Genomic DNA, 26,373 nt, shown 5'->3' with positions numbered 1-26,373 from the left:
TTTATAGATGAGATTAAGTTTAGAATTTTTGTTTATCAGCCAGTTTAGTTCTTGTTGTTTGAGTTTAATTTGGGTTACTTTGGTTTCTATATGCTTTTTCCACGTAAGCCTTCGGTCGAGGTGCATTCCTAAGTATCATTGCATTGTGTCATTGCATTGAGGTATTACTTTTCCATTAATACGAAAGGCAGGGCAGGTATCTCGTCGTAGAGTGAAAGTTATGTGTACATTTTCGATTCGTTGGTCTTGAACTGATTTTGTGGCTGTGAATAGGTCGTCACTATGGCTGAGAATGGCAGTGTCATCCGCAAATATTGATGTTGTTGTACAGTCACTGGTTGGCATGTCTGCTGTGAAAATCAGGTACAGCAAGCCCAGTACACTACCTTGGGGTACACCGGCCATAATGGGGAAGACATGTGCTGGTTTGTGAGCTTTTCTTCGGATTTTGGATTGACTATTATTGTGTTTCTAATCAGAATAAAAGTCGGCGTGTGATCAGAGGAGAGTTCTAAGGATGCTTCGGTAGCAATTTTATCTCTTTTTGAATTTTTTGTTACCGCAAAATCGATGACGTCTGGAGTTTTTTTCCGATCTGAAGGCCAGTATGTTGGTGTGCCAGTGGAGAATATGTTAAGATCGAGTTTTGATATCACGTTCATCAGAGATTTTCCTTTTGGTGATATAAGTCTTGAGCCCCAGAATGTATGTTTGGCATTGAAGTCGCCGGCCGCTATGAACTTGGGTCCAAGCTGTGTAAAATATTCTTCGAATTGAAGTTCCGTTATTTTATACCTTGGTGGACAATAGTTTGAGGTTATAGTAAGACCTTTTACATGGATCCAGCAATTCATTCCAGAGTCAAATCGGCAGTCTGCTGAGTGGCATGCAGCCGGTGAAAGCCGCCCAAAGCGACCAAAGACGCAGCAGTTGGCTGGCAAGGTTATGGCGTCTGTATTTTGGATGCGCATGGAATAATATTCATCGACTATCTCCAGAAAGGGAAGACCATCAACAGCGACTATTATATAGCGTTATTGGAGCGTTTGAAAGACGAAATCGCAAAGAAACGGCCTCATATGGCGAAGAAAACAGTTTTGTTCCACCAAGACAATGCACCGTGTCACAAGTCGATGAAAACGATGGCAAAATTGAACGAATTGAGCTACGAATTGTTGCCGCACCCACCGTATTCTCCAGATCTGGTCCCCAGCGACTACTGGCTCTTCGCAGACCTCAAAAAGATGCTCCGTGGTAAGAGATTTGGCTCAAATGATGAAGTAATCGCCGAAACTAACGCCTATTTTGAAGGCAAAGAAAAATCGTTTTACAAAGGCGTTATCGAAAGATTGCAAAAGCGTTGGAATGATTGTATCTCCCTAAAAGGGGACTATGTTGATGAATAAAAACGAATTTTGGCAAAAAAATGTGTTTTAATTAGTTAGTCACACACATTATTGAACGAAGTGTTATGTGCAGCCTTGCCTACTTGAACATAAACACTATTAGTCATCGCGTCTAATTTGATAGGCACGAGTTCAAGGCCTGCAGTCTAAATAAATTATATACGGACTATAAACTTATTAAAATTCGATTATTTCCTGAAACCACTGATGATGAGGACTTAGCTACACTCGAAACAGCGTTTGGTCAGCCAAATCTCAATAAATTAAATAAATTTTTGTCGTTGTCCTTTCTATGCTATTCGGATCCGTACGACTTCTTCTTATGTTTCATTAGTTTTAAAAAAGCCTCTGATACGGATTAGAAAGCCAATAACAGCTTTCATAGAAATAACAAAACTGTTATGTTGTCAGAGATGTTCGTTATTACTCAAGAAAGTGATACCGATTTACTGCGTTTTTTCTACTTTACTAAATAATGCAAAAGTTACGACAATAACAATTCCATCTATTAACAAGCATAAGTCCTTCGAATGTTAACACCTCCGATCAATATTCTAGTAGTACTTATGTGTAAAGAAAGAGACGTCAAGTTTGAAACGACAAAAACTTGATTATTGTGGATATTAGTGATATTAGTGTACTGTTTTGTAGTTTTGTTAAAAAAACTCTAAAGTAAAGTCCGAAATACATCAAAAAATTTTAGAATGTTCGCGAGCACAAACTTTAAAATTTTAGTGTACTTTTTCCGACATCTCCTATAAATTTTTTAATGTTCGCATTGCGTTCTTTTCAATGAACTTTTCTCAAAGGTAGTGTATTTTTAGTGTCATTTTAGTGTCATTTTAGTGTCATTTTAGTGTCCGTCGAACAAAACGATTTGGAAACATTTTTAATGTGTTTTGTTGTTGTTTCGTTTGCATACGAAGAAAAAAAAAATTTTGTTTGCATTTCTGTTGCATGTATTTTGTTCGTGTTTTTAAATAAAGATATTGTATATGCATTTATTGATGCATGGATTGATTATGGAACTGAAGGAACACATGGTACTGAGAGACAAAAGATGTCATAATTTAGGAATATTCGACAAAAGTACAGGATAGCTGTTTCAAGAGGCTGTAAATAGGTCATTTCATCTAACCGTAAAAGCAAATGTAGCGTTCAGAGAAAGAGGAATATGTTGTTATTAGTAAAATAGTGTTTGTTTCTTTGTACGAGTACACATAAAAAGGTTAATTTACGCATTTACACATTTAATTACATCGGCTAATTATATATTTAATTATACGATAAAATCAATTAAGAATGTAGGACAAAAAAAATTAAACAGAGCGAAAAATGAAAGCATCACACAAGTTGGGATTCGAAATTTGGATTAGTTTATAACACATAATCATTAATTAACTGTACCATTACTAAACTTGAACTCTTCTGTACAGTTTTTATACAATACCCATAAATCCACTTTGTAAAAAGGTCATCTTCTGAGCATTATTCATTCAAAAATCTAATTATTACAATTATGAAAATATGCTTTATTACTATTATTCATAGAATGTATCTCTAGATGCGTATGAATGCCTGGGAGCAAATATTAAAGTAAATTGAGAACTTCATTTAACATTTTTCTGGCGCTCACATGTATAGGTATCATAAAATGGATATATTAATGCTCAAGTTATTAATGTCAATATATTTATTTATCTCTATTTATTTATTTATTTATAAAAAAAATATGTCGAAGGACGATATTGTGTCATAGTCGCTATTTTGATTATATTTATTTATATATATTAATATATATGTTAGGCTCACTAAACGTACTGCAAAAATGAAATTTTGAAATAAAAATAAGTAGTATAAATAAAAACAAAAGATATGAGAAAGTATCATACCTAAGAGTACTAAATATTGGATCCTTTTTGTCAGATTAAATTTCTCAACAAACACACATACATAATATATATCTTTTTGTATAGTATAAATTCACCTCAATTAGGAAATGTAAAAATAATATTAAAAAAGTGAACTAAAATATAGAAACTATTTTTAATTTTCATTTCAGAAAATTCTTCCAAAAAAATGTAATCTTTTAAGTATCATTGCCCCGCAGCAGTAGGCATCAATGTCAGGAAGTAATTTTATTTTATGTTAAGAAAAAAATTATATTGTGTATGTGTGTATGTGTGTACATATTCACACAATTGTATTATTCCTCTGACATTATTGATAAACCTTGTAAAACGATAAGAAAACATTTTAGAGCCGAAAGGACACGCATGTGGAATTTTTTTTTTTTCGTTTCATTTCTTTAGCCCATGTCCTTGCTTTCAATTTCTTTTCCTTTTTTCCTATTTCTTGTTGTGTGTAGCAAATGTAATCAAATCAACAAAACAATCAAAAATAAATTTTTAAAGAGGAATCTTACAGTTGAGTTACTGACATAATGAAAGATAGATAGATATATTGATGCATGCCATATAGAACCACAATTGCACACACGCACACACGCACACACGCACATACGCACATATACCACAAACGTAAACATTGATGTATGTGGTAGAGAGCAGCCATAATACAACGGAAAGCCTTTGAGAAAAAGGATATAGGCCCATATGCGGGTGTTAACGTGTTATTGATGATCAAAGCAACATCCTTAGAATATTAAGTATATTTCCTATATGATTGTTGCCTTTGTTATTCTATTTATTTGATACATTCCTCCTGAGCCTTTGTAGTTCCTCATAGCTTTCATAGCATTCACAGCACTCACAGCACTCACAGCACTCACAGCATTCACAGCATTCACAGCACTCACAGCATTCACAGCATTCACAGCACTCGCATGGCAATCTTGGCAATGTAAAATTCTATTAAAATTTTTCAACAAATAAATCTTTTCTAGTCTTATTAGTACTAAACAAGCACAAAAAGTCGAAGCGGATCAAGTAGTTGCAAATCTGTGGAAACGTGCTGGAAATTCAAATTAAATACTCACTGTAAGTGGCGGGGGTAGTGATGATGGAATATGCATTCAAAATACTCGCAAAACATATAAACGATATTAAAAACGTTTTTAATTTAAATTCAACATTTGTGTTCCTTTTAAATTTCTGCTATTAATCATTTAACTTTTGTTGTCCTTGTAAGTGTCCTCGAGCGTAAAAAAATATTGTTGCGTGCTTGCATTTATGCAGCAAAATACAGAACATGGAGTACATGTTCTATGAAAGTGGAACATTCTATGTAATGAAAAATTAAATTTGAGACAAAATATCAGAAGAAAGTAGTCCGGTCTATGTACTGAATGTTAATGGCGACTTGCATATTTAATTGCAATTTGCCGCCTTTCTGCTTCCTGAAAAAATAATATTCTAGGACTACAGTACATATAATCAATTACAATTCTAATGTTGTTGTTGGGATATGAGTTAGTGGTATTGCGCACTATTACTCTTTTGTGGCTGGGGGGCTTATCCCTCATTTATTTATCTTCTAACTGATGACGGACCGCAGATCAGCATATCTTCCTGTGCGTCCTGAAGTGAACTTAAGGTTTGTTAGGGCGGGGTTGGGCAACGTATCGACTTTTGTAATTAATTTTAGGGCTCTGTCCTAGATATATTTTTTCACTGAGTCGATTCTTAGAACTCTATGCATGTCTGTTGTTCAAATATATCAAAGAATCTTAATTAGTCTTCTTAAAGCCAGATTTTGTATTATCTGTAATTGCTTTGTGGCAGTATATAAGGCTTTGCTGTATGTTACACATCCGTACAGTAGTGCTGGCCTAATTATTTGAGTATATACTAACTTTCTATTTTTAAGATTGAAGCGATTATTATTAAATAGCGCCTTAATGAGATGTAGAATTTTAGAGCAACTATACTTTGCATTTCATATGTTTATACCAATTAAGTCGTTTATCAAAAGTGAACCCTAAATATTTTGTGCCTTCCTCCCACCGTATCTCCATGCCACCGACACTCACTCCTGAAGGATGCTGCCTTCTCTTTCGTGTTATGAATATAGCCTTGGTTTTGTCGTTGTTAATTTTAATCTTCCATTTCTGGAAGTATTTCACCATGAGGCCTATATTCCTCTGTAAGGTGTTACTTACATTTATGGCATCCTGGTCAGAGTAGATCAAGCACGTATCATCTGCGTAAGGCGCCATTGCCACGGGACATAAGCTGGGAATGTCTGCCGTATATATATTAAACAATGTGGGTGACAGTGGTGACCCTTGAAGTACACCTGCTTCAATTGTTCGTGCGGACGAAAGAGTACTGTTAATTTTAGTTCAAAGTCAAAGACTTTGGCTATGTCGAATATTATTATCCCGGTTGAATCCCGTTTACTTTGAGCGGTTTGTATCAGCTGCAATGTTCGATTACAATTAAATGATTAAAAGAAAAAATAAATGTCAAAATAAATTAAATATTTATTCATTTCATTTAATTATATATGTTCAAACGATTACTTTAACTGAAATCAGTTAATAAGTGTGTCTTATTCTGGGCGCAAGTGTATAGTACAATTGGAATTTAGAATTTGTTGACCCGTCATCTATAAATAAAATTGTTTTTGAGTTGGTATTTCTTTTGCATGTATCGATCAATCATCATCAGCTTTCATAGTTTTTGGAATATTTTAAAAACTATAACTAGTCAAAGAATGAAATTTTGAGTACGGAATATCTGTACGATATCACCATAGATATATTTATATTTAATTAACATGTAAAACTTAAATTAATAATTTTTTATTATTAAAAAAATTGCTGTCTTTTACATTAGGTATATTATTTATAGATATAAAAATATCATATTTGGAAGTGGCCTAGAAGTGGTCAAATTTGGAAGTTGTCTGGGTTTGATTTTTAGAGTTTTTTGATTTCTGCAAGAATTTATGAAACTTTTGTATGGAAGGGCAGGTGTTGCAGTGGACGCAATAAGAACGAAACTCCTCAAACGTTAACCATATTAGATTATAGATAGACCGTACTTTTGTTATTCTACTAGCTATAGTTTCTGAGATATATAAATCCAAATGTTCATTATTTTTTAGGTCAAATTTGCGGAGTTCAAAATTTGTATCAAAGAGAAGTATTATTTTAATATCTCTACTGGTTTAAATGCTTCTTAATTATTATCATCTAATTTCAATTCTGCCACACTGTAAACCACTGTAAACTGTACTTTTAATTATATGCATTCTGCACGTTTTCTACAGTATCTTGGCATCCAAAGGATTTATTCAAATATCGAACTAAGTTGATCAGTTCCCGAAGTGCTGTTATTGAGCACTTATTTCTTTAATAAATTTCTTCAACTTACAGTCGTCACCAAATGTGTATATTTGCTTAATGATTTGCTAGATAATTCTATATGCAATCATATTATAAACTTCTGTATTGACGACAAATTCATTGAGTATTGCCAAATTATTCCTTTATTTTTCATTTAATTTTTTTTTTAAAGAACTCAATCTTTGTAAAAGACAAATTCGATCTCATCACCTATTCACCCGTGCTGATCAACGGGAATTTAATGAGGTACTGCTTTATCATATTTATATATTATAAAGCCATGTTTTTTCAATTTTATTCATACATAAATCTGCTTTAAAACAAGATAATAGTATTATAAAGTTATCTTTTGTAAAATTGTCAAACCTTTTGAAAAAAAGTATTGTCTTAAATAATTTGAAGTCAAAATGAATTTACGAAACAACAAAACAATTTCCGACAAATCACAAAACGCAATTATTTCAAATTATATATAAAATTATAGCGGGAACAATCGGACTATTGTAAAATAGTTCGATTAAATCGGTTTAATGAGGTACAATTTAGAAAGGCTCTCCACAGCCGTGGATGAGAGATTCAAGTGCAATTTATGTGATCAGGTATACCAAAGACCAGTTGAATGTGTTGTGTGTAAAAATCGTTTCTGCTGTGGTTGCGCTCTCGACTGGTTAAACCATCATGGTTATTGCGTTTGTTGTCGGATTGAGACATCTTGTAGGAATATTTACTATGTACCAGACGCTAAGCTCTCGGCTTACTGGCGTTTAAAAATTCGTTGTCGTTATGATAAAGAAGGTTGCACGAACACCGTTCAGCTACGTAATCTCGCTTCTCATGAGCCTACCTGCTACTTCGAACCCAGTTTTCGCAATAGAAATTTTATTGCATTTCTTAAACGTACTCGGAATCGCATTGTTTGTGTATACCAACAAATTATCGATAAGACAACTCAATACTTAAGCCAAATTTTCGATTAACGTGAGAGAGGTGTGTGATCAAATTTATAAATTGTGATCAAAAGATTCAAAGTCGTAATTCTTTTTTAAATTTCTTTTTTTTATACTTTATTGTTAAGCATCGAATTTTATAATTTGAAAGAATATAAATAAAAACCTAAAGAAAATATTTACAATATATTTAAAAGAATAGAGATGTGTTTAAATGTCTTCATTTAATATGTCACCATATTTCAAGCCACGGAGAAATCAATCAGCACATTTCGACAGTCGCACCCAAGACACCTTCTTTACCCATATTTGCTTTCAAGTCTCCTACAACGATTTTGATGCCATGATGGGGACAGCGTTCATATGTTTGTTCAAGCTCTTCTTAGAATGTTTCTTTGGTATCGTCATCTTTATCTTCTGTCGGGGCATGTCTATAAATTAGAGTGATGTAGAAAACTTTTGCTTAATACAGACTTCAGCAAGCCTTTCGTTTATTGATGTAAATGTTGAGACCAAATTTCGCAACCTTCTACTTGCCGTAAATCTGGCTCCGAATGTGCTTTGTTGCATGGCAGTTGTAGTAGATGTCATAATGTTCTGTGTCAACAGTAAATGGTTTCCTTATCCGAGGCTTTTAAATGGTGGGTTCCAAACCCAACACATAGTCTTATATATCCATGGAGAGGACTACGGTGCACACGTTAGTTCATTACGCACGATTGATTGTAGCTATCCACGTGGAGACTGTGTGGCCACGTGGAGACTGTGTGGCCACGTGGAGACTGTGTGGCCACGTGGAGACTGTGTGTCAACTTGAAGAGAACAGTGACAAGGATCCGGCTGGCATTTACCATGTTAAATGCAATCAAACACTTTACCTTGTATGTTCACTCCCTCTCCCCTGATGTGAAACAGCAGTGTGAGAAAAACTACTAAAACTTGTGACTTAAATATGAGCTTATAATACAATTTAAAGACTATCAATTTTTAAAGGTCATATGTATTAATAGCCATAACAACAAACCGTGTATTTGCATTCTGATTTATGCATAATTTTATTTCACCAACGATAACTATAGTGTATGTATATAGTTATGATGGCCTTTTAGTAGCCTTGATTGCCATGACTTGTTTACAGTGTTGAGAATGTTCTTCACTCAATTTTAAAATTAAATATCACTATAGTGATAACAATCAATTAAATAACTGATATGTGTTAATAAAAACATTGTATTAACAATTTTCCTCGGAGGCATCTATTACACATGATGCTTTTTAGCTTGTATGGGAAAATGAGCTGCACCTTATTATTATTAATTATTTTGTTTACCCAATTGAAGGTATGTAAACTATCAGAAAAATTCATTTTCACCATCTCTCTCGTGTTAGTGAGAAAACGATTTGCTTGCCATTTAAGTCTATTTGTTTGTTTTATTGGACAACCATGTAGAAAATCATTCCTTATGCCAAGTTCTGCATAATCCGTTATAGGGATTGCCATCGTTGAACCATCGATGCAATCACACAGTACCAAGGTTGCACTCAAGTTACCACACAAACTGCTGGTTTATTCAAATCGAAAAAAAATACTTGCTCTTTTCTTTCTAATCTAAAGTAAAGGGTTTCAGTGACCTCATAGTTTTCGCGATTGATCCATAAGTTAAATTAAGAAATTAAAATTATGACATAAAATCCATTACATATAGAAAGGCTTGATAATACACGGTCGAAAATTTTCGTTTAAATTTAAAACTCAGAGGGTTTTTATATTTATCCAAACTTAAATGAGTTTATAATTTAAACCGTTCAGTTTAAAAAGAAGTACATAACACTGATTATGTGCATCTTCTACACCCTGAGGTTGATTTTCAAAACTAATAGGTTTATTTTTAAAACTTATTCGGTTTAAATTTTAAACCGAAAGTCTAAAATTCGACACACTCTTTAAGCTCTAAGGTTTAAAATTAAAACATATCGGTTTTTATTTTTAAACTCAAAAGTTTATACTTAAAACTTCAGAGTATAAACTTTAAACCCATTACTCTTAATTTTAAACTGAAGGTTTATTCTTATATTAACCCTTTAAATGAAATAGGAGCAATAAAATATATTTTGTTTGAAAAAATATTTTATTTATCGTTTATTCAATTTATAAAATTATATTTCATTTATAAAAAATAATGGAAGTGGGTAAGACCAGATACCTTCAAGAAAGCAGTCTTGTATCCCTTTTGATGCGAAGACTGTTAGCACTTTTTTTCTACTTCTTGGCAAGCTTTTGTACGCTGAGCGGTGATTTGTGGAAACTGAATACAGAAATCAAGTAAAATCTGAAAGTGAGTTCATATAAGAATTTCATTTCATATTTTCAAATTTACTTTACTAACCAGTTCGGGATCCAAAAAGTAGAATGGAAATATATTTCTTATATTGACTTTTTGCTCTAATAACTTCTTTCTATGCTGTGTGCTACTGTATCTAACACACAGTTCTTCTGAATCTTCTATTTCATACTTCTTTCTTTTGAAGTTATGATTTTTAAGTTGACTCTGAAGGTAACCTGTATTATTATCAGGATCGAAAAAAATTTCCTAATGGGAAAAAAATGAAGTGAATTGAAATAAAAGGAAGTTTTATAAAAGCAAATTTCTTTTGCATTATTTTGTATACTTACTGCTCCACAATACTTTGAATTGGTTCGCAAAAATGGGATAAGCTCCGTTGTAATCGTTGCAATGCGCAATTCTGCTCGGATAATCGCCAAATTTACTTATAACGAAATCTGCCAAAGCTCTGATAATATATTTAATATATTTAAATATATTTTCTTTAACGAAAAACACTTTAAGATATCTCCCGCACGGCTCTCTATACTACATGCGCATTTACCAAACGATCACGACCAATTGATGCATTTTGCATTTACGCATTTCTTCTGAGCAAAAAAGTGGAAAAACCAAGAACTAGTGTAAACACAACTATATAACTGTGGCGACCATATAGCGCCGCAATAAAAATTCGAGGAAAAAAACCTTTCAGTTTTAATTTAAATTTGAACAGGTTTATAATCACAACTTTTGGGTTGAAAACTGAAACTTTTCGGGTTTAAATATTTTATATACGTATATTTTTGCTGACTTTAAACTCTGGGGTCTGAAAACTCAACCTTGATGGTTTCAAAATAAAACTTGCGGTTTATGTTATCAACTCACGCAGTTTATTTTCTGCGATTTAAACTTTAAAGTTGAAGCATTCAACTTCTAGAGTTTATTTTCTTATATATTACCAATTATAAACTTCAGTAGGTTTAAAAAGCCAACCTCAGAGTTTGAAAATATTGATGTAAACCCTAAAAAAGTTTACAGGGTTGAGAATTTAAACTAAAATTTTCGACCGTGTAGTGAGAATATTTTTAAAATCAAAAATAATTTTGGATTCGATTTAAATTTAACTTCAGTTATGACGAAAGAAACTATTTTCTTAATAAAAACTGTTATTTTTAATAAAGAGGTTTCTCGAACAGTAGTGAATTGCACAATAAAATTTTATTATTTTTAGTAAACTGAATTTTTGGCAGACCATACGGTTGTTTCGAGTATCGCCATATTCCCTTCATCATCGATCTTTTTAAATTTTACTTAACTAAACCCAAAGAACTAACTTTATTAGAATTACTTGATTCTTTTAGATTTAAACATTTCCTCACTTTTATCATAACTAATTTATTATATAAACATTCGTTATACTATACTACTTGGATTTACAGTGAACACTCTTTAATCCTCGAACCAAATATTTAATATTTAATTTATTTAAATATTTAAATATTTAATTTGTTTATTAGGAGATTCGTAAAACCATTTAAATATAATACACAAGACTAAATAGTCTTCTTTAAGTCAAACACAAAAGAAAAATGCTCATCATTGAAAGCCATAAATTTAAGTACATAATTCAATCTAATGGTAACGGCTTGGATGAAAAACAATAATATTTTATGAGCTGGTCCGAAATCTTAACGCACAATAATTACCCACTGCAAGGCATTAGCCTGCAGTTTATTGACTGTGTTAAAGAGATTGGAATAAGGCTCGCCCCGGGCCGCGTAATTTAAACGTTCTGAATTGAAAAATTTGGATAAAAGGAAAGCAGTATTAAAGGAGCTCGAATGTAACAGTCCCAAGACAGATTCTAATACATAATTCCAAATAAAAATTAAAAATGTAAATATAAAATATAAAATATAAAAAATAAAAAATAAAAAATATTTTAGCATTAAACGATTTAAAAATATTTTTATTATTTTCCTTATTTTTCTCTCTGACCAACAACAACAATTTGGAAAATCTAGCAGCTGCTGCAAATGATATTTCTGATGGTTCAATGTTGTTCCTTGTGTCGGTTGCTGCCATTACTATTAATGCTATTTTCTGTTTCTGTTTCTGTTTCTTTTTTCCTTTTTTCTTTTTTTTTTTCATTTTTCCTCTTCATTTTGAGACATAATATTTTTATTTATTCTATTTTCTATTTTATTTTCCATTTATCCATTTATATTTATATTTTCTTCAATTCTTATTACCCTTAGGAACTGCAACTTTTTTATTTACTGTGGCTTTGCTAACAATTTCTTTCGCAATTTTTTTATCCCAAAACTAAGTTGAAATTGCTCTTTGCATCTCGTGGTTAAGTGTACACATTTAATTCTATATTTTTTTCACTCCTATATATATATATATATATATATGTGTGTGTGTGTGTGTATGTATACATTTTCATTTATTAGCTCCACAAAGTTCTACACGAAATCTGCTGCCCGCTTTGACCAACACTTCAATGTTACTTCGCTATTTGAAAATCGAGTTGAGGTTTGGGGTTTGGGGTATGGATAACTCGGATTCATTACATATATAGACGCGAAGAAATAGACAAACGGACAGACAAGCGGACGAACAGATAGGGTAAATGAGTATAATAACGAAAAATTATTATATATATCTTTTCTTTTCAATGTTTTTATCTGTCAAATACTTTTCGTTATTTCATTATTTAAAGCATCGCACTTTGTTATTGTATTTCATTTGAGCATGCCATTACTAGGCTGATTATGTTGCCAATAATGATGATAATGATGATGATAACGACGTTCCCGAATTTACTGAAAAATATGGACAACAGACGAAAGTATCAAAATAAAAGGTTTTTAGGCACATAAGCACTTAATTCCTACTTAAAAATTCATTGGAAAAGAAATAAGTACTTATAATGAATTTATTTAATATAATTTTTGGTTATTTGCCTTACAATACAATTTGCAGCTTAATAAGAAGAATGAGGACGATGAGGACAACGAGGACAACGAGGACGACGAGGAAGAGAAGGAGGATTACAGGGTTTTAAGAAAATTTTTGCAATGCCTTTCAGTTTATTTCAATATTCTAAAGTTCGAGTTAGTTAAAGATTACCCAGATAAAGATCTGAGTAAAAATGCTTAAAAAACTTTTCTAATAATTTCAAATTGAAAAGGTCATTTTTTGAGAAATACTTTTGATTCAATTAGAAAAATTTTTCAACCAGAATAATTTGCAGGAGAATTCTAATGGAAAAATTTTTAAATCAAAGTTTAACAGTGAATAATGTGAAATCTAATAATAAAGAACGTTTTTATTTCTTTATTTATGAAAATAGATAACATAAAATGTGATGACTGAACAATGAGAGTATACTGTCAGCCGATACTTATGACTCTACCATACCTATTTTAATCAAAGTTTAAGCTTATAAATAAATAATATTTTATTGGAACGTTTAAATTAATAAAAATTGTTTAAGCCATTGTTTAGGTTAAGTTTAAGTCATAATAAAAGTATCCACTTGGGCCATTCTGCTGCTATATAGAAGTCGGTGTCTAAGATATGTACACTTGAAAAAATCTTCAATTTCAACATCTTCAATATTGCAAACCTTCCTTATTATAAGCTCTAATAAGATCACACCATTAAATGTCGTCTATTGATGTCTAATCTGTTGTTGCATTTCAACGGATTTGGAAGTTATGATGGTTAGAAATCAAATTTGAGATTGAGAAGATATACAATAGATCTACCTTCTAAGGAGTTTTCCTAAGGTTGTGACTCTGCAGATAAGAAGTAAATTGTACTTCACCTCATATATCATCTCCCTTCACTTACCAGAAGAAGATTCAACATTTTCAGAACCCGTTAATAACAGATCTAACAGAGCTGTTATCGTTTAAGGGTAAAGTAAATTTTACAGGCTTTTCATTTTGATTTTCAGTTTACTTGAATCAGTAAGTCTCGTCTTTTTAAATGAACGCTAAATGTATGGCACTTTTATTTCTAATACATCTCGACCTTGACCGATGAGGTATCATTACTGAAAATATTTATCAAATTTTCCGAAAAGAAAGAATGGTTTCATTATTACTTTAGTTAACTTCAGTTGACTAGTACGAACAAATTAACATTTTCAATGAAAATAAATCAGCTAACAATATCACCCTAATTTATACAATAGGACTTAAACCATTCCAAAGACATAATGAAAAAAATGATTTGTGTGGCTTTAGCCAATTTTAAAGATCAAAGATCCAAATGCTCATTCGAGTGAAACACATTTATATTTATAAGTTTCTTAATATAAAAATATCTAACTTAGTTTGCGACTTAATTATCAATGGTACATGATTTCGTTAACCAACTAATTTCGCATTTCCAGCAAATATATGTATATGATATATATATAATATATACGCGATTATCAATGAATGCTTATTTAATATGATTACATAAAACCGTAATGAAAAGAACAACCACCTTGTGCTGTCCATCGCATTTCCTGGATAGCGATGACGTCAGCCGTACATATATTGGAGATTTCTTTAGAAAAGGTTTGGGCATTCTAGGACATGATGCTGAGTTCGTTTGCAGAGTTCGTCGACATTCGGTTTTCATAGCTAAAGTTTCACTGGCGGCTAATTTTATATGATGGGTGCCAAACCCTGTACACATCCCAAACTTCATGTTGCGGAGTTAGAACTCGCAGTTCACAGTATTAATTCATTTTCCAGCGGGTTCAATGTAACTGCCTACAGGTTCACTTGTAGGCTGTGGACAACTCACTCCCAGGAGCTGGTATCATGGCAAAAGAAAAATATTTTTTGTTCGAGAATTTCTCAAATACATCGACAATACTCTAGTAGTAACCTATCTTACAAAAAGCCACAAAAACACGAAACCTCACGCATCATAATACTTAATTATAAAAATTAAAAAAAATTAACCTGAAGTTTTTTGAAAGTAGATTCACCATAATTGTTGAAAAGATCCCTACTGCTGTTGTCAAAGTAATATCAATGAAAACTACGTTTCCTGACTTTCAAAAGTCGCTAACTGAATAGATTATGAAATGAGGTAGTTCTAAAATAATAATAAGCTATTAAAGCATTTTAGAAGTAATGAAATAAAAAAGAATCTTTGAAAAGAGTTTTAATTATTGTTAAAAAAATTGATTAAAAAATATAGTGAATGTCTTAAGCATTTGTACATTTGTCAAATTGTCTGAAGTTGTGAGATAATATGAAAATTTTAGAAATAATTTATGGTTTGATTATTATGCTTCCTTATTTCTATTAATGGACCGTTCCTGAGGACACAAATTATACCAGTCGTAATTTCCTTAAACTGTTATTCTCATAATTTTTCCTCACCCCTTCGGGCTGTATGAGTAACTCACACTCATTTTCCTAGTCGGTACTAACAGACAAGAAGGGAGGTAGTCTAAATATATGAAAATGGAAATATTAAAGATACAATTCAAAACATACGCACACGCAATTTGCATATCAGCATGGAAAGCTACAGCTATCCACAGTCATCCAATCCAGAATGATACCAATACTCTGTTATTCGGCAGCCGAACCAAGACAAGAGCAATGCATGGCAGACGGCAACAGTAAATACAGTGTTTTGCATATCTCAAGTCATTTAAGCAAATTTATGCAAATATATGCTCGCGTATAAATTTTTACAGTGTCTCATCAAGCCACTTACCTCACAAACTCACAAACTTACAACCTTACAACCTTACAACAGCATCAACCTTACATCAAATACAATGCAGAATAGAAATAAATTATTTTTCTTTTTTTTGTGTGTAATTATTTTAATTTGCGACAGCATCAAAAGTTTAAACGTTTTACCAAGAGGCAAAAATCCTGCAAATGCCAACACCAAACCTCACAGCACACACAATGGATGCTGTAGTTATTGATGCCCTTGCTTTCCGTGTTTTGTTATTGGCCCTCAGCATTTAGGAACCTTACACGCTATATTATTTTTACTATTATTATCAATTGCTTTTGTTGTAATCCTCCATACAACATTGCCGTTATTACGTTCGCCATTTGGAAGTTTTGTGCCGTGGCGAAAAGTTTGATGACAACGTCAATGACATACTTTGACAGCTAATACTTGTCGCACTTAACACTTAGTCACTACTGCCGTTGACACACATACAAACACATACACATACACACACATACACATACATGAACAGCACACACTTCACATTCCTCACTCTCATTCTCAATCTCACTCACTTTCACTTTTTTTTGTTCATTCGTTTCAATCTCAAACCGAATCTCAAACAGAATCACTGCCATCGCGTTAAAATTGACAACGCTGTATGCCTAAACAGTCCACAAACGCATTTAAACGCCATACGTTAACATTATTGCCATCATAAATGATATGCTCCCCTTCTCCACGCGCTCCGCTTCCTTCCGTTGTGGTAACGCGCTTTCACACGCTCGTTAACAGCTGAAAATAAATTGCTCAAGTATCGCATTCGACGCGTTTCGGAATTTTTCTTAATGAAATGTTAATGTTTGCAGCGTTCATAGGAAAATTCAAACGAATCCTAAAAAAAGAAAATATGAAGGAAAAACAAATGAAGAAGAAAAATGTTACACGAAATAAAACGTTACAAATACTGGCTAAATAAAAATTAAAATAAATTGCTGTGGTAGTGGTGTTGGTAATAGGAGTAGGAGTTGAGCTACAATTTAATTCAATCGTTTCAATCATAATGATAATGATAATGATAATGATAATGATAATGATAATGATAATGATAATGATAATGATAATGATAATGATAATGATAATGATAATGATAATGATAATGATAATGATAATGATAATGATAATGATAATGATAATGATAATGATAATGATTATGAGAGTGTAAATATGTTCCGACTTTATTGGCGTCCCTTAGGTACCAATACATATAATTAATAAACTGCACAACTAATTTTAATCTAACTTTAAGTTTGAGACAGCCTTCAGAATGAGAATGCTGTTTATTTCTTAAGAGTATACATCTACAAAATATAAAGAAAAACTCCAATCATATAGGAGTTTACTTTGGTAACCCTAGTTATCTTAACCCATCCTTCAACTATTAATGCACCTGAATCGTTCATTTAGCATTTCTGGTTTAAGTCCATAATACACAATTCTGCTGCTTGGCAATGTTGAGCAATCAGCCGGTTTAAAATTTATTCCACAGAGACTGCAGATATTGATGTGAGAAGAATATTGATGAGATTACGCTTTAACCAACAGTATTCTATAAGAATTTTAAAATTCAATCCAATTAGTATAAGTGGTTGATAAATCGCATAGTCTGTGTTTGATCTTTACATTCAGTGGTTCTTGAATTGGGATTTCTCCCACAAAATTAGCTTTTCCACAACTTGTCCTCTTGTAAGAATTCAGAAACATATATGAACCAAATTATATTACAAACTTCATTTGCATATCATCAAAACTATATCAAATTTAATACGGAATGCTCGACCAAGTAAGTCGAACGAGTTATATCGCTAGTGGACGATATAATCAGCAAATACAAAACATCAGAAGTATAAAGATAACTTAGAAGATCGTTTGTTCCTAAACAAACAATCTTCAGAAATACAATGTATTTTAATAGAATATTATATTGTGCAAATATTCTATACTACTAAACATTTTATATTATCTATTGTATTAAACAGGAAATTGAAAACAACTAAACATTGCAACATTTTTTAGTTTCTGATTATCACAATAAAATGAATTTGTAAAAACAATAGGAGGAAAATCCCTAGTGCTGGGACTTCCGTCCTTTTTTTTAACCTTTTTGCGAACAATAATAAATGTAATTAAATGTCGACTAAAATAAGCAACATATTTCAACCTTGAGAATAAAATTAGTCTCAAGATAATTTTGTATAAATACAGAACATTATTGTAAATAAAGATAGTCTTACGATTCAATAACTCGAATAAACTTCAGTGATTTTAAAGAAATAAAATAAATTGTTTTTTTATATATAATATTTAAAAACATAATTAGCGTAGATAGATTTGTCACAATTTAAGTACACCGGCACCTCACTGGAGCGCACTGGGCCTCTTACACGAGTACGAAAACAGCGACACTTAACATAGAAGTGTGTAAATAATTGCTTGTTAAGAAGAAGCATTATGTGAAATGCTATAAATAATGAGGATGTGCTTAAGTGCAAAACAAACTACCGAAGTAGATGATACCTTACAAAAATGGACTAATAGTGGAAACTGCCTTAATTTATAATATTGTATCTCACTGAAGCGAATAGGGCATTTTCCAGTACAAAATATAGGAGGCGAATAAAGCAAAGATTTCATCTTATTTAAATAATTAAGTTCGCCTTTGTAAACATTACGTAATACTGGAAGGTCATTACATTCTTTTGTGATACGTAACTTTTTTATGGACTTATGGAAAATTGTAGTACCAGTACTATACCCACACTCTCTGCAACACATATAGTGTACACGATTCTCGTATGTGCTCTAAAATTTTGCAGAAAACACAAGTAATTTATATGATTACTATATCCTTGAATAGAAGAGGAAAAATATTAATGTGCATATATCAATAATCTATATCGATAGTTCACTCCTATATTTACAAAATTATGTGAAGTTCACTAAAAGTTAAATACAATCAAAATTAAGTATTACTGCACGTACTGAACTGAAGAAATTTAAATACCAAAATATATAGAATTTGTAACATTTAACTTCAAATCTAAAGACAAAAAATGGCTTTCAGATTAATTTGCATTTAGATTGTCTCGAATAAACATAAATAACTCTTAAAAGAAGTTAACAAAATACAACCACTATAAATTTTATATATCTTATTATTATTATTTTTAATATATGCTATTATCCTATAAAAAGAAATGAGATTTTATTTTTATTTTTCTTTTTTTGTTTTATTGCTTTTCGTTACAAATCAGTAAATAACTTTTCGAAATACAAGAAATGCAAAGAAAATATTATAATCACACTGAAAAAAATATTTTTATAATATTTTCAGTACAAATCATACATTCAACTATGGTTCCGCATTACCTAGGGTATTTTTAAGTTGCAGTGCTTAATCCTTTTTTAAACATTCATATCCCGTCTTTCGAATATTTAAAAAATTTTTAGAGTTTATTATTAAACATTCGAGAAAAGGCCTTATCAGTTTACTGGTGTATCCCATATATCCATATGGGATTGTTCGAAATTCGAAATTACATATTCTTAGCTACACTAATTTTTTGATGATATAATTATTTACTTCTGAATTAAAACCTAATTTTAATTTGATTCGCAATTTTATAACAAATTTTAAAATATTTGTTTCTATTTTCTATATTAGTATTTTTTATTTGTTCAAATAATTCAAAACTGATTTCGAATTTAATATTCCGTTTCTATTATCATCATTTTAGTTTTACTCCGTTTATCCGTTTATTTCAGGTTCGCGATTTTTTAGCAAATCATGAAATTTTTGTATGTGTCTTCGAAAATCATTTTCTGTTATTAGTTCGAATAGTTCGCTCATGATGTTTTCTTGGCAAATTGACTTCGAATTTTCAACTTATCGCATACTTCAGATTCAGATTCTACTTCTAATATTACGGTTCTGATCTTTATATGTATGATAATTTGACCCACGATTTTTATTTTTTATAATTATTTTCGATCAGTCCTTCCGATATAATTTGATTTTTTGGAACTTGCTGCTTTATATGACATACAATTTCTATTTTGGAGTCACTGCATTGCGGTAAATTAATTTCTAAAACAAATGCAAAATTATTTAAGAAAAAATGAAAACTGTATTTCCGGACTTTATATGCTGCTTATAAATTGAATTCAAATGCATTTATATAAATTTTTTTATATAAATATGTGCAATTTATATAAATATGTGCAATATTTTTCATTTACAATTGTGACCACATAATCACATGTGTTCTGGACATGAATCTTCACAAAACGAATGACCTCAAACAATTTAATATCAAAATAAATAAATGCATTCATAATCTTTCACCACAGCAAAGCAAATTTTATTAAATAAATTATGCAAACAAAAACCAACAAATTTGCTTTATTAAAAATGTCATAAGCTTTACGAGGACAAATTTGAAAGCCACTAAACACTCTCAAGCAAACGAACAAGCGAACACACAAGCTCCACACAAGCCATTGATATTAAAAAAAGCAACATATACGCATATACACATATATGCATTAATAAATTTAATACCATCCCACCTACCCCACTTCATACAAACAGCATACAGTTTGTGATTTTGCGTAACCATAAAGAAAACAAGAACACAAATACTGACTGCCATTTATGCAAGTACGATTCTACATACACACTTGCCAACATACCAACATACCCGCATGCCAGCATGGAACCGCATCGTAATTAATACATTTAATACCACCCAAAAAAATATCTCATAAACATTAACACAAACATAAATTTTTATAAATAGTAAAAACATGCAAAATAAAAACGAAAATGCAATTACAACCAACAGCAGAAAAACAAATACAACTACGCACAATGTTAGTTAATTGTGGCTGTGCATAAATGGAAACGTACACTGTCCAACATGTTCTTGTGTTTCTATTACAAGAAAGAGTTCATAATATGAGCACGAATTATTTTTGAAGTTATATGAAGAGTATAAGAAAATATTTTTTTTCTTTTAAATTTAAACTATTTGAATTAATTTGCTATATATGTATATATACATTAAAAATATCTATTAAAAAAAGTTGTGGATTACCAATGCAATTCTGGCAACGATCTTTCAGGTCATCACACACAAAAGTCTTTTAAAAAGTCTTTCGTCTACTGGCAGCTGCCTTTATAAGACAGAACGCTCTTTTCAGCCAAAAGCTCAAAAGACCAAATAATAGATCTGCTACAATTGAAATTTTTAAAAAGAGAAAATTATTTCTACAAGTAATTTCATTTTTAATACGACGCAAAGGTAAAAGTATTAATATACTGTCAATAAAAACTTAAAAATATATATTTTAAATATTTAACAGAGCAATTCTGGCAACGATCTTTCAGTTTACCACACTCAAAAATCTTGCGAAAAATCGGTTGAAAGATCTTTCGTATTCTGGCAGTGGTCAGCTCAGATTTTGTTATAGCATTGACAGACGGGAGCTAAGTTATAATTAAGTGGTTAAATTATAATTTATTTGCTCATTTAGCAGTTTTAAATGATCATTTATGGTCTTTAAATGACCGAATTTAACCCAATTTATTCGTCATTTAGGTTTTTAGAAATGGTAATGCTACGTATGCAAGTGAAACGAAATAAAAAACGCACAAATTTCAAGTAAATAAAACATATTTGTAAACATTGGTAAATGTAAGTACTCGTTATATTTTTATATATATTATATTTTTTTTATATATTTTATATTTAATTAAAGCAAGTTTCTTTCATTTTTCTTGCTTATCCATATTGAATATAAAATTCTCTTGCTTTTTCAATAACAAAAAACATACAGCAACTTCTTAATGATAATTTATACCGTCTGTCAGGGTATTTTTAAAATGATCATTAAAGGTTGCTTAATGATAATTTAGGTTGCACATATTTTTTTTTATATACAATAAAATAAATAAAAATTAGATTAAAAAAATTAATTAATTAAAATTTGTAAAAACTGAACAATTATTTAATTATAACTTCATTTTAATACGACGTAAACGTGTATGTATTGATATACAATACAGTTTTAAAAAATTTTAAAATATTTATTTTATATATGTATAATGTAGTATATATATATTTTTTATATATTTTAAATTTAATATTTAAATAATAGCTGCTATTATTTCTTTTTTGACATGAAATAAATTAGGTAAATAATTATTTATGTAAAAAAAATAATAATAATAATGGTGCATACAACTTGCGGCTTTCCATTATCGTTGTATTAAACTTCAATTGCTTACTTGCATTTGGTAGCGAATAGCAACAATTTTTGATTTCATCATGAATGAAATAGATCAAATGATAAAACTTTTCTTTAAAGAGTTTTGTGCCAGAATAGCTAAAATCTTACAAACGATCTTACAGGCTTTCTTACAAAGATCTTACGCCAGACTTTTAGCGATCTTTGTCAGAATTGCCCTGTAAATATAATATACACATTTTTTATCTATTTATAAATTTTAATATTTCCTAAACTTTATTTAATATAATAAATAATATTTATTTCTTTAAGCTATAATTTTAAAATACTTAATTTTTTGCCACATCTGTACATAATTCATAAATGCTGCCATTTCTTTCATGACATGAACTAAATTCAGTAAATAATTATTTATGCATAAATAATAATAGGGCTTTTCTTTTGTGAGCATATCACAAAAGAACAACCGCTTATTTTAAAATTACATATGAAACAACAACACTGCTGGCTTATTTAGTCCAACTTTTTTGAAACAGCGCAAATTAAATCCACTCGCACAGTGCAGTATGCAATCTATATTAATTTTTAGTAACACATAAAACATGTGTTATGCTACATAACGTAAAAACAAAAAAACTTGGCAGCTCTAGTCAAAGGAATTCAATTCTCCTCATGAAACATAGTTTTCATTGACATTTCATTCAAAATTTCTTAATCCAAAAAAAAAAAAGTTTCACAGATTGTTAGTAACAGGTCATTGATTGTGGTTCATTTAAGTGTTAAAGTGCCAGGATGGATCCTGCTGCAAAAAAAAGAAGGTTGAAGAAGCACAAAAGGTATTTAAAACGCTCCGCAAAAGAAAAGGCAAAATTGACTGTAATTATTTTTATTTTACAATCTACAATTTACTAAGCGATATTCTTTGAGCAGGAAAGACTAAATCAAATTGAGGAAAGACTGGCGGCAATTGCTAAAGTAGAAGAGGAGTCCTTACAGTTTCGAAATACTCTTCCAGAGGCAAAAAACGTTTGCAACAACGTTTTTAAGAATAAAAACCTTTAATTTCCATTGATGTTAACATTGTTAAACAGATTTATCTTCGAACACACAAAATATAATTAATGGATGTGCTTTTACTTGCAATTAAGTAAACTAACTATATACAGAATAGTACTCAACTTAAAAAACTAGTTTGTGTTTCTGCTAATAAAAATAAGTAAGATTCACAGACGGTACAATAGTCATTCGCAGCTGCAGCTTATCATGATTTTTTTTAATTCACTCTCTATTGCAATCAAATCAACAATGTAAAGAATAAAGAAAATAAATATAAAAGTTCAATCTTATCGATTTAAGTCAGAATTTATTTATTATTCTCTCTATCGCATTGTATGCAAAGACGTCAAATTCAGACGCAAATCTACTGTTGAAGTATGGTTTACATATTAGATGACGGTATAGACAGGTCATCTACTACTAAATAATTGTTAGACGATTTTAATAAAGTTTAGGATAATATTAATTAATTTTTATTTGAACCTGAATATATAGTGGATCGTGGACGTACACTAAGGCATCGTATATTTTTTTAAATTTATATGGATCACATCATGATCGATGAAGTTGTAAAAACTTACTACAGAAATAGAGACGATTTTTTGCATTAAGTTTTCTTCACTGATTAGGCTCATTTAATTCTTGTTAGATGTGTAAACCAAAAAAATTATCATATGGCAAAGTAAATCGAAAAATAACTATGAAAAACAAATTGCGCCCCAAAAAAGTTACTGTATAATATGACATTTGGTGTGGACGGGTTATGGGTTCGTAATTTTTAGTAAATTTCGTAAATTTGGACACCAACCTTTAATATTGATCCCTATACTTACATTTTTTCCGTTATATAGAAGATATGTGGTATCAAAAATTGGCACAAGTAACAAAAAACGATCTATCGCTTTATTGAAACTTTCCGGTCATGTATATTTACGCCTCAATAAAGCCTTTTGGTCACCAAGTTATTTCGTAAGGATAGTAACAGCAGTCAGACATAAACAAATATAAGTGGAAACAAATCACACTTTTTTTCAGTCAAAACATAAAAAACATCTGTTCATTTCAGGATAATCTTGCTACTCTGACAAAATATCTAAAGTGTTATAAATTAATTTCGAATGTTATGAACTAATCTCGAGTGATATATAGCCTCACCAATCAAAAATAAAAATTACACTAAAATGAATCTCGATTAAAAGTTACCCCAGATTTACCTATCGAAAATGCCATTACTCTACTTGATTCTTACTTGCAAAATATGGGAACAGACGTTTTGTTTCAATTTTCCATATAATCATATAATTGAATCAAAGTTGAAATGATCAGAATACTCGGTCAAAAAATCAAAAATTTTGTGGATTTTTGTGGTTGCAGTTACGCGGGAACTACTGTACTAAAATAAAACAAAAAAATTAAAATAAAAAAAATAAACAATTCTTACGGGATAAAAGTTTTTATAACGTTTACATGGAAATCGATAGTTTCGGTGTTCCATTGGCATCAGTTTCAGTTTGAGTTTCAGCCTCAAGTCAGTCAATGCGAGTATCGAAACTAACACGAGTAGAAAGCAAACAACGGCACTGCCACTGTCACGGACGACAGTGCAATAAACATAAATGCAACCAGAAGCGAAGGGGAGGAAAACATCAACAAAATCGTTTACGAAAACAAACTGTGACAAAAGGTGTCACAAAAGTTGCTCTGTAAATTTGTTTTTGGTATAAATTTAGTTTAAGTTTGTTGAAGCTAAAACCGAAGTTTTTTAGTTTCAGATAAAACAACATTTTCTATATACGAAAAATATCCTGAGCTGCTCAAGGATAGACACGCAAGGAAAACATGCCAACGAATACATATTGATGTGTATGAAGAGTCCTAGAAAACTTTGTGTAAACAGAACTAACTGATATAAATGATAACGTACATATGTACGCAAGTAAGTACATATGTACAGTACGGAAAAAATGTCAAGCAAAATAAGGAACAAGAAACAAGAAACAAAGCGGAAAATAAATGGCACATTTGCAGTAGTTGCGACAAGACAAGAGATAAACTACTGCAAAAGTATCTTAAGCACTATGAGTATAAGGAAGAAAAAAGTGAAAGAATATTGTTGTCAATAAAGCACATTTCAAGGTTGTAAGTATTTTAATGCAAGCTCCGTTGAGTCGACTCGTTCAACGGATATACTTATATCCTATGTTGCAAATCCTTTCATGTGTGTATGTACGTACGAGTAGTTGCAAGTGCCTAAGGCACTCATTCATGTACATTTTAAGCTTACACGCACGTTACGCATTTTGGTGCTGCTTGTACGTAGAACTTAAAATGACAACTCAGATACAAGATAAAGCAGTATTGCACTGTGTAATCTTAGATCCACAGGTGCAATTATTGTAAGACAATGAATTACGAAAAAGGATGCTGACATGAACATCACACAACATAAGCATTTTGAGTTTGAAGGAGAAGGATTTTACATTTAATGTGATTTTTTCTTACAGACAAGGAGATGAATCGGAGAAAACACGAATATTGGCTCAAGTTGAAAGATTAAGGTAATACTACATTTTATGGCAATATACTTCTTTTTTGGATATTACTTAACAAATATTAACAGATCATTTCTGAATTTAGATCGAACAGCTATTGGCTGCAGATTCTATGGAAATTAATGGTCAAGTGGTATAACACCTATACTATACGATATATAAGACAATGAACTGACCTTTTGCGAGTAAATAGTACAACTATACCCTTCGTTCATAAAGTACTCTGTATTTTATAATCATAAATGCAGGCATGATTCCCATTTCTACGACGCTTTGATTTCACAACTGATTTCAGTAAAATCACCTATTATAAGAAACATTTTTAACGACGCAATATGCCGATAACGCTTAAATTCCCATATATCAAGACTTTACGTTTGAAATTTTAACATGAACACCCACAAAACAAATACCATCTAGTGAGCCAAATTGCTACTAGTTGTTTCTGTTATGGAAATAAAAATACATATACCAATTAAAGTTAGATTGTGTGTGTAGTTTTTGCTAGTGTAATTAATGGAAATGAACAACTTTATAAGTCGATATCTCAAAAACTAAACTTTATCGATGTATATTGTAGTGAAAAAAATTTTGCAGTATATGCGACTTTACTTAAATCCAATGCCAAATAGGGGCTCTACAAATAGAAATCGTGTCCGCATTTATACCACAGAATGATTTAAAGAAGAAGAATAAAGTTGAACTCATTTTGCCAGATAAATCGTAGAGCATTTCATTGACACATAGACC

The 26,373-nt window shown here is 30.9% G+C and overlaps 1 protein-coding gene across 5 annotated transcripts in view; it reads right to left on the bottom strand.

Annotated features, from left to right (window-relative positions):
- Positions 1 to 26,373, bottom strand: part of LOC119687468 — a 57,684-nt gene that overhangs the window by 12,310 nt on the left and 19,001 nt on the right. For 2 of the 5 annotated variants that reach the window (XR_005253170.1, XR_005253173.1), the window contains one exon: positions 19,000 to 19,853. The exons of 2 other annotated variants lie outside the window; for them this stretch is intronic. The gene's annotated coding sequence lies outside the window, so the exon portion shown is untranslated. Of the gene's footprint in view, positions 1 to 18,999; positions 19,854 to 22,777; positions 22,818 to 26,373 lie in introns of those variants that run through there. One more of the 5 variants, XR_005253172.1, reaches the window with a different exon arrangement.

Source organism: Teleopsis dalmanni, chromosome X (genome assembly GCF_002237135.1).
Source record: "Teleopsis dalmanni isolate 2A chromosome X, ASM223713v2, whole genome shotgun sequence".
Taxonomy (NCBI): domain Eukaryota; kingdom Metazoa; phylum Arthropoda; class Insecta; order Diptera; family Diopsidae; genus Teleopsis; species Teleopsis dalmanni.
This window is presented reverse-complemented; position numbering and strand designations above follow the sequence as displayed.